The sequence below is a fragment of the Cavia porcellus genome, unplaced genomic scaffold (assembly GCF_034190915.1).
Source record: "Cavia porcellus strain 051 isolate PalLab524CR breed Dunkin Hartley unplaced genomic scaffold, mCavPor4.1 scaffold_38, whole genome shotgun sequence".
Classification (NCBI taxonomy): Eukaryota; Metazoa; Chordata; class Mammalia; order Rodentia; family Caviidae; genus Cavia; species Cavia porcellus.
In genome coordinates this window covers 10469144-10481447 of record NW_026947521.1, presented here as the reverse complement: position 1 = coordinate 10481447, position 12304 = coordinate 10469144, and the positions used below count along the sequence as shown (strand labels likewise).

At 41.0% G+C, this 12304-nt stretch overlaps 1 long non-coding RNA gene and 1 pseudogene across 1 annotated transcript; one reads left to right on the top strand and one right to left on the bottom strand.

Annotated features, from left to right (window-relative positions):
• The window catches only part of LOC101789106 (NBAS subunit of NRZ tethering complex-like), a 112117-nt pseudogene that overhangs the window by 59408 nt on the left and 40405 nt on the right, over nucleotides 1-12304 (bottom strand).
• LOC134474793 (uncharacterized) lies at nucleotides 5324-6475 on the top strand. The gene is made up of 2 exons (XR_010045639.1): nucleotides 5324-5760; nucleotides 6203-6475. It is a non-coding gene; the product is annotated as an uncharacterized LOC134474793 (long non-coding RNA).

The following is a 12304-nucleotide window of genomic DNA, read 5'->3' as shown; positions in this document are numbered from 1 at the left end:
AAACACAGGAAACCAAAGTAAACAGACAAATGAGAGTCCATCAAACTAAAACAGCTTCTGCCAAGCAAGGAAAACAGTCATCAGCATGAAAAGAAAACCTACACCATGACTACAGCATGACCAAAAGTATTTACAACCAGAAGAGACCTAGAATAGCAAAGTCAGTTGTTCTAAGCAGCAAAGGCAAGGCAGGAGGCATCACAATCCCTGACTTGAAGTTATACTACAAAGCTACTGTAATAAAATCAACATGGTACTGGAATCAAAACAGATCTGAAGATCAATGGAATAGATTAGAAGATACAACTGCAAACACACTCAACCACCTTATCTTTGATAAAGGGGCCAAACATACTCACTGGAAAAACGACAGCCTCTTTAATAAATGGTGCTGGGAAAACTGGCTCTCCATATGCCAAAAACTAAAACTAGACCCATGCTTATCACCATGTACTAACCTAAAATCTAAGTGGATCAAAGATCTGAATATTAAAACAGAAACACTAAATCTGTTGGAAGACAAAGTAGATAAAAATCTTGAAGATATAGGGGTAGGTTAGAGAATTCATGAACAGGAATCAAACTACATGGGAAATACTTTTCAGAATCAATAACTGGGATCACATCTTATTAAAAAGTTTCTGCCTGTCAAAAGAAATCGCCAGCATAGTGAAAAGAAAACCCACAAACTGGGGAAAATATCTTAGTGAACTGTCCCTCAGACAAAGGACTTCTAAAACATATAAAGAATTTTAAAAAATCAGACTCCCAAAATTCAAAGACCCAGTCCAAAAATGGGAAGCATCTGAGATAAATATACATTTCTCAGATGAAGAAATACAAATGGCAAATAAATACATGAAAAAATGTTCATCATCATTGATCATGAGAGAAATGCAAATTAAAACAACCCTGAGATTCCATCTCACTCCAGAAAGGATGGCCAGGATCAAGAAAACTACCAACAACAAATGCTGGAGAGGCTGTGGGAAAAAGGAACTCTCTTGCACTGTTGATGGGAGTGTAGACTGGTGCAGCCACTGTGGAGGTCAGTCTGGAGATTCCTTAAAAAGCTGGAATTGAAAGTCCCATTCAACCTAGCTATTCCACTTCTAGGCATATTCCCAGAAGAACTCAAAACATCATACCACAGTGATACATGTGCACCCATATTTATAACAGCACAGTCTGTAATAGCTAGATCTTGGAAACAACCTAGTGTCTGTCCATCAGCTGAGGAATGGATTAAAAAGTTGTGGTGTTTTTATACAATAGAGTACTACTCAGCTATAAAGAATGATCACATTTTGATTCCTGGTACTGATAAAAAGGAAAAAGAAAAAAAAAAAAAGAATGATCACATTGAGATATTTATAAATAAATGGACGCAAGTTGAAACTATACTCGTAAGCAAAATAAATCAAACTCACATAAATACCGTAAAGTCTCCCTAGAGTAAGAAATGGTAAGAGTACATAAGAGTTTATAGTAATCATTCCCCATTCATTGCTTTGAAGCCTTATAATGTTTGTATTCATTAGTTGGAATGGTTTTATCCTGGCTTGTTTGATTTTATTATCTGTCATAATATGAAAACAGCTACTTTGAAGAAAACAAGACTATATAAAACTTATATAAGACTTATAATAGTGCTGATTTAATACCTTACTCTGAAGTCCTACTATACCTTTGTCCTTCTGTTTCCATTGGTTCTATCATACTGCACCTTATTGGATTTTATTATGTGTGATAGTATAAACAAATTTTCTATGGAAAATGAGAAAATATAGCAGCCATTGTTGGTTCTCTGTTATCTGGTTCTGAATGCCCTGTAATACTTTCACTCTCTTGAATGATTTTATACTATTTTGTTATGTTTGATACTATTGTATATGAAGTTATGCTCAACTATTTCAAAGAAAGAGACATTATGGTAGTTACTGTTAATTACGGGTTGTCTTATGGTGAAGAACTGTGTTGCTTACATTGTTCTGTTCTGATCTGCTTTGTTATGTCCTCTTTTGTCTTAATCTCTTTTTTTTTTTTTTTTTTTTTGTCTTTTTCATTTTTATCGGTACCGGGGATCGAACTCATGACTGCCTGCTTGCAAGGCAGGCGCTTATGCCACTGAGCTAAATCTCCAACCCCTGTCTTAATCTCTTTAAAATTAAAAAACAAAGAAAGTATTTAAATAAAATGACCACCTGACCAAGGGTCAATTCCTAGAATATATATACAAGGAAATCAAAATTTGCAACAACAGTTCAGTTTTTTTGTTGTCGTTTTTTTTTTTTTTTTAAACAGTTCAGTTTTAAAACAGGAAACAGATCTAAACCCATGTTTCTCAAAGAAGGTGCACAACTGGCCGACAGGGAGGTGAGGAAATACTTCACATCAGCGGTCACCCGGGAGCCCTCATTCAAAGCCCAGTGAGGACTGGCTCCCCAAAAATGGATAAGAATGACGAACCCCCAAAAGGCACAACACATAAGGAGTGCTGGTGAGAAGGGCCATGCACGCCACTGCAGGGAACACATGCAGCCCAGGCATGTGGAAAACGGTGTAGAGGCCCCTTAGTGCATGCCCTGCAGCCCACCCCGGGGATGTCCCCAGCTGCGCGCTGGACACCTATGTGCCTTCCACACAGCAGCCTCTGCCCCGCATGGCTCCCTCTGGCCTCCTCCTCCTGCTAGGCCTCTGTGAGGGTCACTACTACTCCCTCCACATTTTCAGAGCCAACTTCTCTCTTCTGTGTGACCCCCAGGCCATCGACACACCTCTAGGTGCATCTGTCATAGCACATCGCTGTTTCATAACTATCTGACCTAGAGGACTCTGGACACCCTCAGAAACAAGGTCTGCCTAGATACCGCCACTCCAGATGGGGAGCAGAGCACGTGTCACAACCCTGACACGAGAGGCTTCTGTCTCTGGAACATCTCTGCCAACAGGGCACAGTAATAGAACAGGCCTGCCGTCCCCAAGAGGTCTAATAGAAGTCTCCCCTACACACACACCTAACAAGGGGCTGGAAATTATTCACACTCCATCTGCCTCTGTGCCATATATTCTGTATATAAGCAAAAATACCTGATCTAGAAATTTCTGCATTTTGACTATGATTAGGCAAAAAGTATATTTCAAAAAGCACCAGGCATGGTAGTGCATGTCTGTGATTGCAACATCAGACAGCTGAGGCAAGAGGATCGCTGAGTGTTCAAGGTCCACGGGAACTACACACCGAGACCATATCTCAAAAAACAAAACAACGGAAGTATATTTAAAAAGTCCAAGAAGAGGGTCTGGGGATTTAGCTCAGCAGCATAAGCCCCTGTCCAGAAAGTGTGAGGTCCTGAGTTCGAATCCTGTTACAAAAAAAGTCCAAGAAAGGTCCTCTATACTAAATCCAAACAAGATGCTGCAAACACTCAGTTAACATTTTGTTGTTCTGCTGTTTTTGCTTTTGCTTTTCTGAGACAAGGTCTTACTAAGTAGTGTTGGCTGGCCTTGATCTTTTTGTGGCCTGGAACTCTCAGCAATTCTCCTGCCTCGGCCCCCTGAGCACTGGAATTACAGGCCTGTGCCACCATACCCGGCAACAAAGCTTTTTTGTTTTTGCTTTTGTTTTTTCAATAGGAGAAAATGAAAAGAAAATCAGTTCCCTGTCTTTAGACTGTTAAAAAGAAAAATCAAATTTGGAAGTAAACACACAAAATGATAACAAGAGTAAAGACACCGATGTATACACAGATGCTACATAAAAACCAGCAAGAAAAGGGGCTGGGGATTTAGCTCAGCAGCATAAGCGCCTGCCTTGCAAGCAGGCAGTCGTGAGTTCGATCCCTGGTACCGATAAAAAGGAAAAAGACAAAAAAAAACCAAAAAACCAGCAAGAGAACAACTTTGCCCAGAAAATATTCCTGTGCTGACTAAACTCCGCAAACACATTTCCACTGTCCCCATTCCCCACCTCATCTCGTATTGACGGGATGAGTGGATTTAGGAAATAAACTCCTCTGGGGGCCTCATTTTCACGGAGACTTGCGGTTATCAACAGCGCATCCACCATCCTCAGCCCGTGTCCCCAAGAGCATGCCTTTTCATCAAGAGCTAAGATTTCAGTTACCACCAGAAACAAAGCCTGTATCCCTGGGTTTTCCAGCCACCTACGATGTAGTTCTGGAAAAGAACGAATAGCGCAGCTTTTACAAGATGATCACCAACAGCGCTTTTCAAAAGTCTTCCTAGAGCTGCTAGAGAAGCAAAAACCTCAAAGAAGGAAGAACCGGGTAAGTACTCAGCTTCGGGGCTGGGACGGGGGCTGTGCAGTTCAGCAGCGTCGCACACACTCCCAGGGCCATCTGGCTCCCCCACACACCTACATGGCTGAGAGGGACCTGGGAAGGAAGCTGGCCCACACCACCAAGGCATGCTGCACCAGCGCCTGGGCAGGCTCCCCTACCCCGCGTGGCTTCCACCATTCCTGGTTCCTCCACCTTGTTCTCTTTCACGGTCAAATGTTTATTATTGCTCTAGATAAAACATACAGGCTCTTTTCTTTTAGTTAAATGAGAAGACACATGCGAAGCACACCATACCATGCCAGCATACCGTGTCATCCTCACAGTGACTCCCAGAGCACCACTCTGGCTCTATGGACACAGGAACTGCAGGCGCGCATAGGAGACAAAGGCAACAGAGCTGTTCACCAAACACAACCCTCCTCATCGTGTCCTCCCATTTCTGCTGTGGTTTGGAGCTAACATGTCCCCATGCAGGTTCCTGGACCCAGAGACAGGGCTCTCAGACGGTGAGCAGATCACTAAGACCTAAGTGTACTGTGGATCAAACCATAGACAGACTCATAACCCCAAGGCAGCGATCAAAGGATGAGCAGAGCTGAGGGAGGAGATCATGGCAGCATGTGCAGCCCCAGGGGCTGAGTCTCAACCCCTAGCCCCGTCTTGCACATTCTCACAGAAGACCACGCCTTCTGCTCACAGTCACAGCACAAGCACCCAGCAGGGTAGCTCATGCTCACAAAAAGCAAGATCAAAAACTACAGAGAAGAAATACAGCAAGCACTAAATAAAAATTTCAAAAATGTACAGTGAAAGATACACTGCTATTATCTCCCTCAGTATCCTCTCTTCGGCTCACACACACTAGTCCTATCATCCTGGTTGCTTTCTGTACCAGCTCCAGAATCCTCTTTCCTGAGGGTCTTTCCAGGTGTGATCAGAAATAGATGAGTGCTGCTGCCAAATGTCATCCAGAGGAAAGACCGCTTTGTAAAAACACAATGCTGTGTCCTCAGCCACCTCAGTCACCAGATCTGGTGCAGTGCAACTCCTGGCTTTTCCCCAAAGTCACAATGACCAGGAAATGGAAACATTTTGGAGTTTGGTGTGGGAGTTGTTTTCTTTTGTTTTTGTCTAAGACAGGGTCTCACTATGCTGTTCAGGATAGCCTTGAGCTCATTTTATAGCCCAAGCTGGTCTCAAACTTTGCAACAGTTCTCCTGACTCAGCTCCCAAGTGCTGGACTTATAGCTATGCACCACCATACCTAGCTCCTTTTTTAACATTTTTAATTCTTTCAGGACGTCAAGGCAGCCAGGCAGCCAGAATAGCAAAGCAAAAGACCCTCATGAAAGACGACTCCACAGCTGCTGCAGGAAGTGGCAAAGATAATTCAATAAGTACCTTCAAAGCACAAGGAAGCATTTTCATGGAGATTAATTATAATGTACCTTTTATTGTAAGTATTCACCGTATTTTTATTACATTTCATATTATACTCAATAAATTTTTGCTAAATATATCAAAAAACTGTCAACTCCAGATGTTTTTATTAGACTATATCTGACCAACTTTGACTTATAACTAAGTAAGAATTCAAAGTAAAAGAATATGGATACTTACAAATATTTTCTCCCCAAACTGGCTTATATATTTTAAAAATAGTTTAAATTTCAAACCCACCCAAAATGCAAAATACTCAAGGAATTAAGAAAAGGCAGTCACAAATTTTAAAACTTTTAATAGTCATAATAATCCTTAATATATATATTTCTTTAATATTTATTCCAATTTAATAAATACTGCAAAGCATTGGAGATATAAAATTTTCTTTTTTGAAATATTTTAGAAACCCTTACCTTGACATTTCCCAATAACAGACGTAAAATCATCTTTTGCAGACCTGAAAAATATACGCAAAATGAAGACAACGGTTTCACACTGGTAACTACCATGAGCCAACAAGCACAGCAGCAGCCAGGGGTGATGGTGCAGGCCCACGATCCCAGCCCTCTGGGAGGCTGAGGCTGAAAGAGTGTAAGTTTGAGCTCACCCTGGGAACCCGGCAAGGTCTGCCTTAAAATTACACAAAAATAAATAAATAAAAGAGGCTGGGGAGCCCCATACAAAGGCCCTGGCTTCAATCCTCAACACCACCAAAAAGAAAAAGCAAAGACCCCAGATTCACAATCTTAAGGAGCACGGGACAGCACTGGGTGCTCTGGGCCAACAGCACCACTACTGTGGCTAATGTAACCATCATCCTCAGCCACCCTAGCCTGACCTGCAGCCTTGGCCGACAGAGCAAAAGCTGTCCCGCTCTTTTCTGCACCTTCCTGAGCATTTGTTTAGCTCTCTTAGTAACTAGCCAAACAGGAATGACTTCTGGAACTCAAAAGAGCCTTATTCACTGAAAAAGTGGAGACTGCAGAGATCTGGGGAAGTAGAAGCATGAGGAGCTCCTCAAAAAAGCACTATCCACCAGCCAGTGTCTGACACCACACAAAAGTAAGCGACTTAGCAGTTCAATCATTTGAAAAATTAAAACCAGGTTAAGGTTCTCTCAGGTAAAGGTTCTCTCAAAGAAAGCCTTAGAGGGGCTGGGGATTCAGCTCAGCGGCATAAGCGCCTGCCTTGCAAGCAGGCAGTCATGAGTTCGATCCCCATTACCGATAAAAAGGAAAAAGACAAAAAAAAAAAAAAAAAAAAAGAAAGCAAGCCTTAGAGAGCAGCAGCATTAACCATTACCTGCTCTCCACACACTGGTCCTGAACAGCAGCCAGCAGCTTCCGGTTGCTTTCCCAGGGAAGAAGAATGCGAAAACTCATTATGAATATCTGCACTGAAAAACCCAAGTCAACAGCTACTCATTTGATACCTTCAATACAGAGCAAATTATTTTTCAAAGTTACAATAACTCTTACACTTTTTAGCTCTAATTGCCCATCTTTTTTTTAAAGGATTGAACATTTCTCCACATGTTATTGCTTGACATTACTATGTTGACATACGGCTGGTTTTATATTTACATGTTTAGTTAACAACATTTCTTACAAAGAGCATCTCTGGAGTTTTTCTCTGAGGCAAGACATGGCATATGAAACTGTTTTGTTTATCAATCATAGGATGAAAACCATGTTGCCTAAGAAAACTGTCATCTCTCACCCTTGGCTTTCAGTGGTGAAACTGCTATTAGGGGTCGACACAATGGACTCTGCAGAATGGAGTCACATTCCTCTCTGCCTCTTCCTGGTCGGTAATTATCTTTCAACCTTATAATTAGATGCATATAGACATCTACATTCCAATTTAATAAATTGGAATGTAGGCATCTAGGTACGTAAAAAGCATAAAAATGACTCAATATAGCTTGACTGAACATCTCTAGACAATACTGATCCTATCATCCTATTGTCATCAATACTGATCCTCTAGCCAATACAAGCAACAAAGAATGTATACAGATAAAAGCTGAGCAGGAAAGTCTTAAGGGGCCCAAAATGAACACCCATAATAAAAACTAACAGCCAATTCAAATAGAAGCACATTATATGAATTTCACACCACCTTACCTTGCAAGGACCAAATGCCAGCTTATCTGTCTATTCACCAAGCGAATCAGGCCATCAGGGAGTAAAAAAGAAGCAGGGCTGAAACCAACCACAACACATTAACTTGCTTTAATCTAAGCAAGAACGCCACAAACAAGTAAGTAAATATTGTAAATAATGCCATGTGCATACAGGGAGGGATACCTATTTTTTCCCCCTTAGAATAAAAAATTTGAATATTAGCATACCAAAAATCAAAAGTTACTAATATCTGAAATTTTACCATGGACAATTATCTATTTCTAGAAAATACAGTCTTTCTGGGAAAAAGACTGCTAGGGCACAGCTCACATCTATAATCCTAGCTACCTGAAAGGCTGAGGCAGGAGGATCACAAGTTCAAGTCCAACTTGGGCAACTGAGTATAACTTTATTTCAAAATAACATTCAAGAAGAATTCAATTTCATTGAATTAGTCATTCAAGGATGACCAATTCAAAGAGAAAGGTTTCTCAAGAGGGAGATAAAGAGTCACCCATGAAGCCTGACCTGTGGGCTTTCAGAGAGGACAAGGTGGCCATTGAGAGCAGCGCAGGTGACATATCCTCTAGTCACCACCCCCCCCACACAGTGAGAAAGGCTCCAGGCTCCCCTCCCTTGATTCTCCTCAATCTTCTTCTCCACCTGTAACACCAGATCCCGAAAGCAGGCTGAAAAGGCCCAGAGTACATGCAGGGATAGGGACAGGCACAGGCAGACACAACCATGGCAGGCACAGACACAAGCTGAGGTCCCGTTCACTGAGCTACCCATCCTTGGGGACTTTTCAGGCTGGGAAAAAGCAATCTGCAGTACCTAGGTCTACAAAGCAATCCCCACATGTCTAATTTTAAGGCTGAAAACCACCACCCTGCCTGAAAAGATACTTACCACTCAAGAATTCAAAAGCACACAAGAATGAAACCCAAAGAAACCTCACCACTGCATGGCCACTGAACACTAAGCAGCAAAGAGCTGATGGAAACGTAAAGACAAAAATGCTTCTGAAAAGCCAGGGACATCACAGTCCTGCTACTTGGGCCAAGATGAGGTCCCCACATATCCAGAGCAGCAGGGTCATCATGTAACATTTCTAACCAGGAGGAAGGAGGCAGAAGCTACCAATCCACGGAGAAGACCTCAGCTCAGGTCAAAACATTTAAAATCTCTACTTAGGGTGCTGGGGATTTAGCTCAGTGGCATAAGTATTGTCTTGCAAGTGTGTGGTCGTGAGTTCAATCCCTGCTACCAGTAAAAAAGAAAAAGACAAAAAAAAAATCTCTACTTAGAAATGGGCTCAGATGAGTATCATTACACTACACTTGAGAAACCCATCACAACCTGGGGTTCAGTCATGAGAACGTAATTATAAATTATAAATAACATCTGTGTCTGATTTTCAGCGTCTCTGAAAAACCACTGTCTCACCTGTACCAGAGGTATTGGCGCAAAAAAAATAAATAATCTGTAATAAAAAGAAAAATAAAACCAAATATAAATCATTTGTCCTTTAAGAATCATTTTCAAATTAGTTATACAGAGGAAAAATTTAAATACACTACAGGCTGAGTCATTATGAAACCAAACATTGAGAAGGCAACTCCTAAAATCAGAATAATCTAATGTATACACTCAAATGGTTACAAGGTCACATATTTGTTTACATCATCTCTAAGCTTATGTGTTAGAACTCTGAAGTATTTCCTAACTACAAAAATGTAACAATGGTTAGAGATGTCAAATTTAATCCAAAAAGCTATCATGAAGCCATGGGTGAAAAACCACAGTAATTACTCTTAGAGCTAAATTATTTGTATAAAAATTAAACCAAAATACCAATTTATGCTTTATTGCAAAGACATAAAAAATAATAGCAATACCTAAAATATCTCAGCAGCAGAACATTTGCCTAGCAAGCCTGGTTTCTATCTTAAGAAACACAAGATAATAGTAATGGTGCTTCTTATGATTTGGTTTAGAATACATGTGTGTCTACACTCTGAGTCTCAAGCACAATAGATTGTCTTTAGGTTGTAAAATGAAAAAAAAATTCAAACTCACAGTTATTTTCTATATTTTCTGTAATGAATTTTTATTATTTGTGTGTATCGTCTAAATGTTCAAACCTTCAAAGCATTTGTGATAATGAAAATTGAGTATGTTAGCTCTTCTAACACCCCTAATGGTAAACTCCTGTACTCTGGCTCTAATCTGCTTTAAACATATGTGTGCATGAAAATCCACAGGCATGCATACATGCATCTGCTTATATACGTGTATACAAAATTAAACTGAGACAACACCTACACTACTTTGTTTTGTTATGCTCCACTTGAGAAGTCCAAAGAACACATTTCAAAATCCCTAAACGTTCTAAAACAGCACAGTTACAAATGAAATATAAAGAAACAGGTAACTATATCATTTACAAAACAAAAAATAGATTTACCTCTGATTGCTTTTGTGATGATAAATGATGCACCATGTTTACGGTTACCGCGAGGCTACAATTAAAAAACACACATTTGATCATTTTTATAACCCTAAGGAACACTTGCTAAATACTCAGAGAATTGAATAAAAGGTTCCACTCATAGGTCAAAATAGAAACGAGTTTAATCAAGACTCAGTACCAAGACTGAGCATGGCCCACATCAGGACAAAGCTCACAGGACCACACTAGAACTGTTTCTACACCAAAACACTAAGTGAAAGGCTGGAAAAGCCCAGGCAAAGCCCAGGCTGGCTGCAGCTCATTAAAGTATTTCTTTTTATTTTTATTATTTTTTTTATCGGTACTGGGGATCGAACTCATGACCACGCGCTTGCAAGGCAGGCGCTTATGCAGCTGACCTAAATCCCCAGCCCACTCATCAAGGTCTATGCAGGAAAGTGGCAGAGACCTCTAAGAAGCTTTACTCACAGGAGGACCAGTTACAAGGGCTCATTAACCCACGACTTGACACAAGTCCATTGAGTATCCTATACCCTATACCCACACAAACAATGCTACTAACGAAAGCCCACTACAAAATTGGTATATTAAATACTTCCATGTTCAGGCCTGATGAATATACACAAGTCTGACTGATACTCTTCACTCTATACCTAAAGTCTCTGCCTTGGAGACAGCTGGGTTTCTAACACCATAACTTCTCCCCTACTGAGCTCCCAGTACCAGTCAGAAGCTCCTTTCCCTTTGCTCCTCCAGCACTGTGAGCATAAGATTATGCTAGATTAGGCGGAAACTTTACTGCAGGTTCTCCCCTCTACACTGGAGGAACCAGAGCAACTTAGTTATCTCCGTATCCTCAGTACTTCGTCGAGCATCTGGGACACACAGACATAAGACAGATGGTCAGATGGATTCATGGCTGGATGGACATATGGACACCACCAGATGGACACGTGGATTCATGCAGAAATGAACACATGGATGGCTGGACACATGAACGTGCACACGCAATCACTAAATGCTTCTCTGTCACTCTTCTGTGTTTTGTTTTTGTTTTGTCTTTTTCTTTTTTATCGGTACCAGGGATCGAACTCACGACTGCCTGCTTGCAAGGCAGGCACTTATGCCGCTGAGCTAAATCCCCAGCCCCTCAATCCTCTGTTTTTGACATATGGTTTCACTATATAGCTCAAGCTGGCCCCGAACTATGTAGCCAAGGCAGGCCTTGAACTCGCAGCAATCTTTCTGCCTCAGTCTCCCCAGTGCTGGGAAGACAGGCATACGCCACCACGCCCTGCACGGAATGCTTATTTATTGAAATACACAAGGTATTTGTACGGCCCCTAGCAGGGGGTCCGCGGCGGCCGGGCAAGTGCTGGGAGTATTGCAGTCCCGGAACAGTCTCTGGGGGCAATCGGGGCAGCCCGCGCAGGTCAGGGAGTCCAGATTTCGGGAGGACGAAGACCCTCGAGGAGGCACGGGTGGGGCTGACAAGATGATAATATAAACAAAAACTTTTATAGACAAGGAGATTATACAGAAACCATTGTTCATTTTCTGTTAATTGGTTTTAAATACTCTGTAATAATGTCATTCTTTTGAGTGGTTTTATAGTGTCTTGATATGTTTGGTGCTACAGTATTCGAAGTTATACTCAAAGATTTCAAGGAAAGAGACACTATGGTAACTATTTTTATGTCAGGGTATCTTGTGGTGAAACACTATTTTGCTTAAATGGTTATGTTTTGACCTGCACTGTTCTGTTGTTATGCCCTCTCTTATCTCAATCTTCCCTTTTTTTAATTATTTACTTTTTTATTTTTATCTTTTTAATTAAGGGAAAAATAAATAAAAAATAGCAGGATACATTATAGTAACCTACTTTGATTTCCGATTAACTTGATTTGAAATCCTGTATTGCCCTCACCATCTTGTTTTGACTTATTTTCCCCTATTCT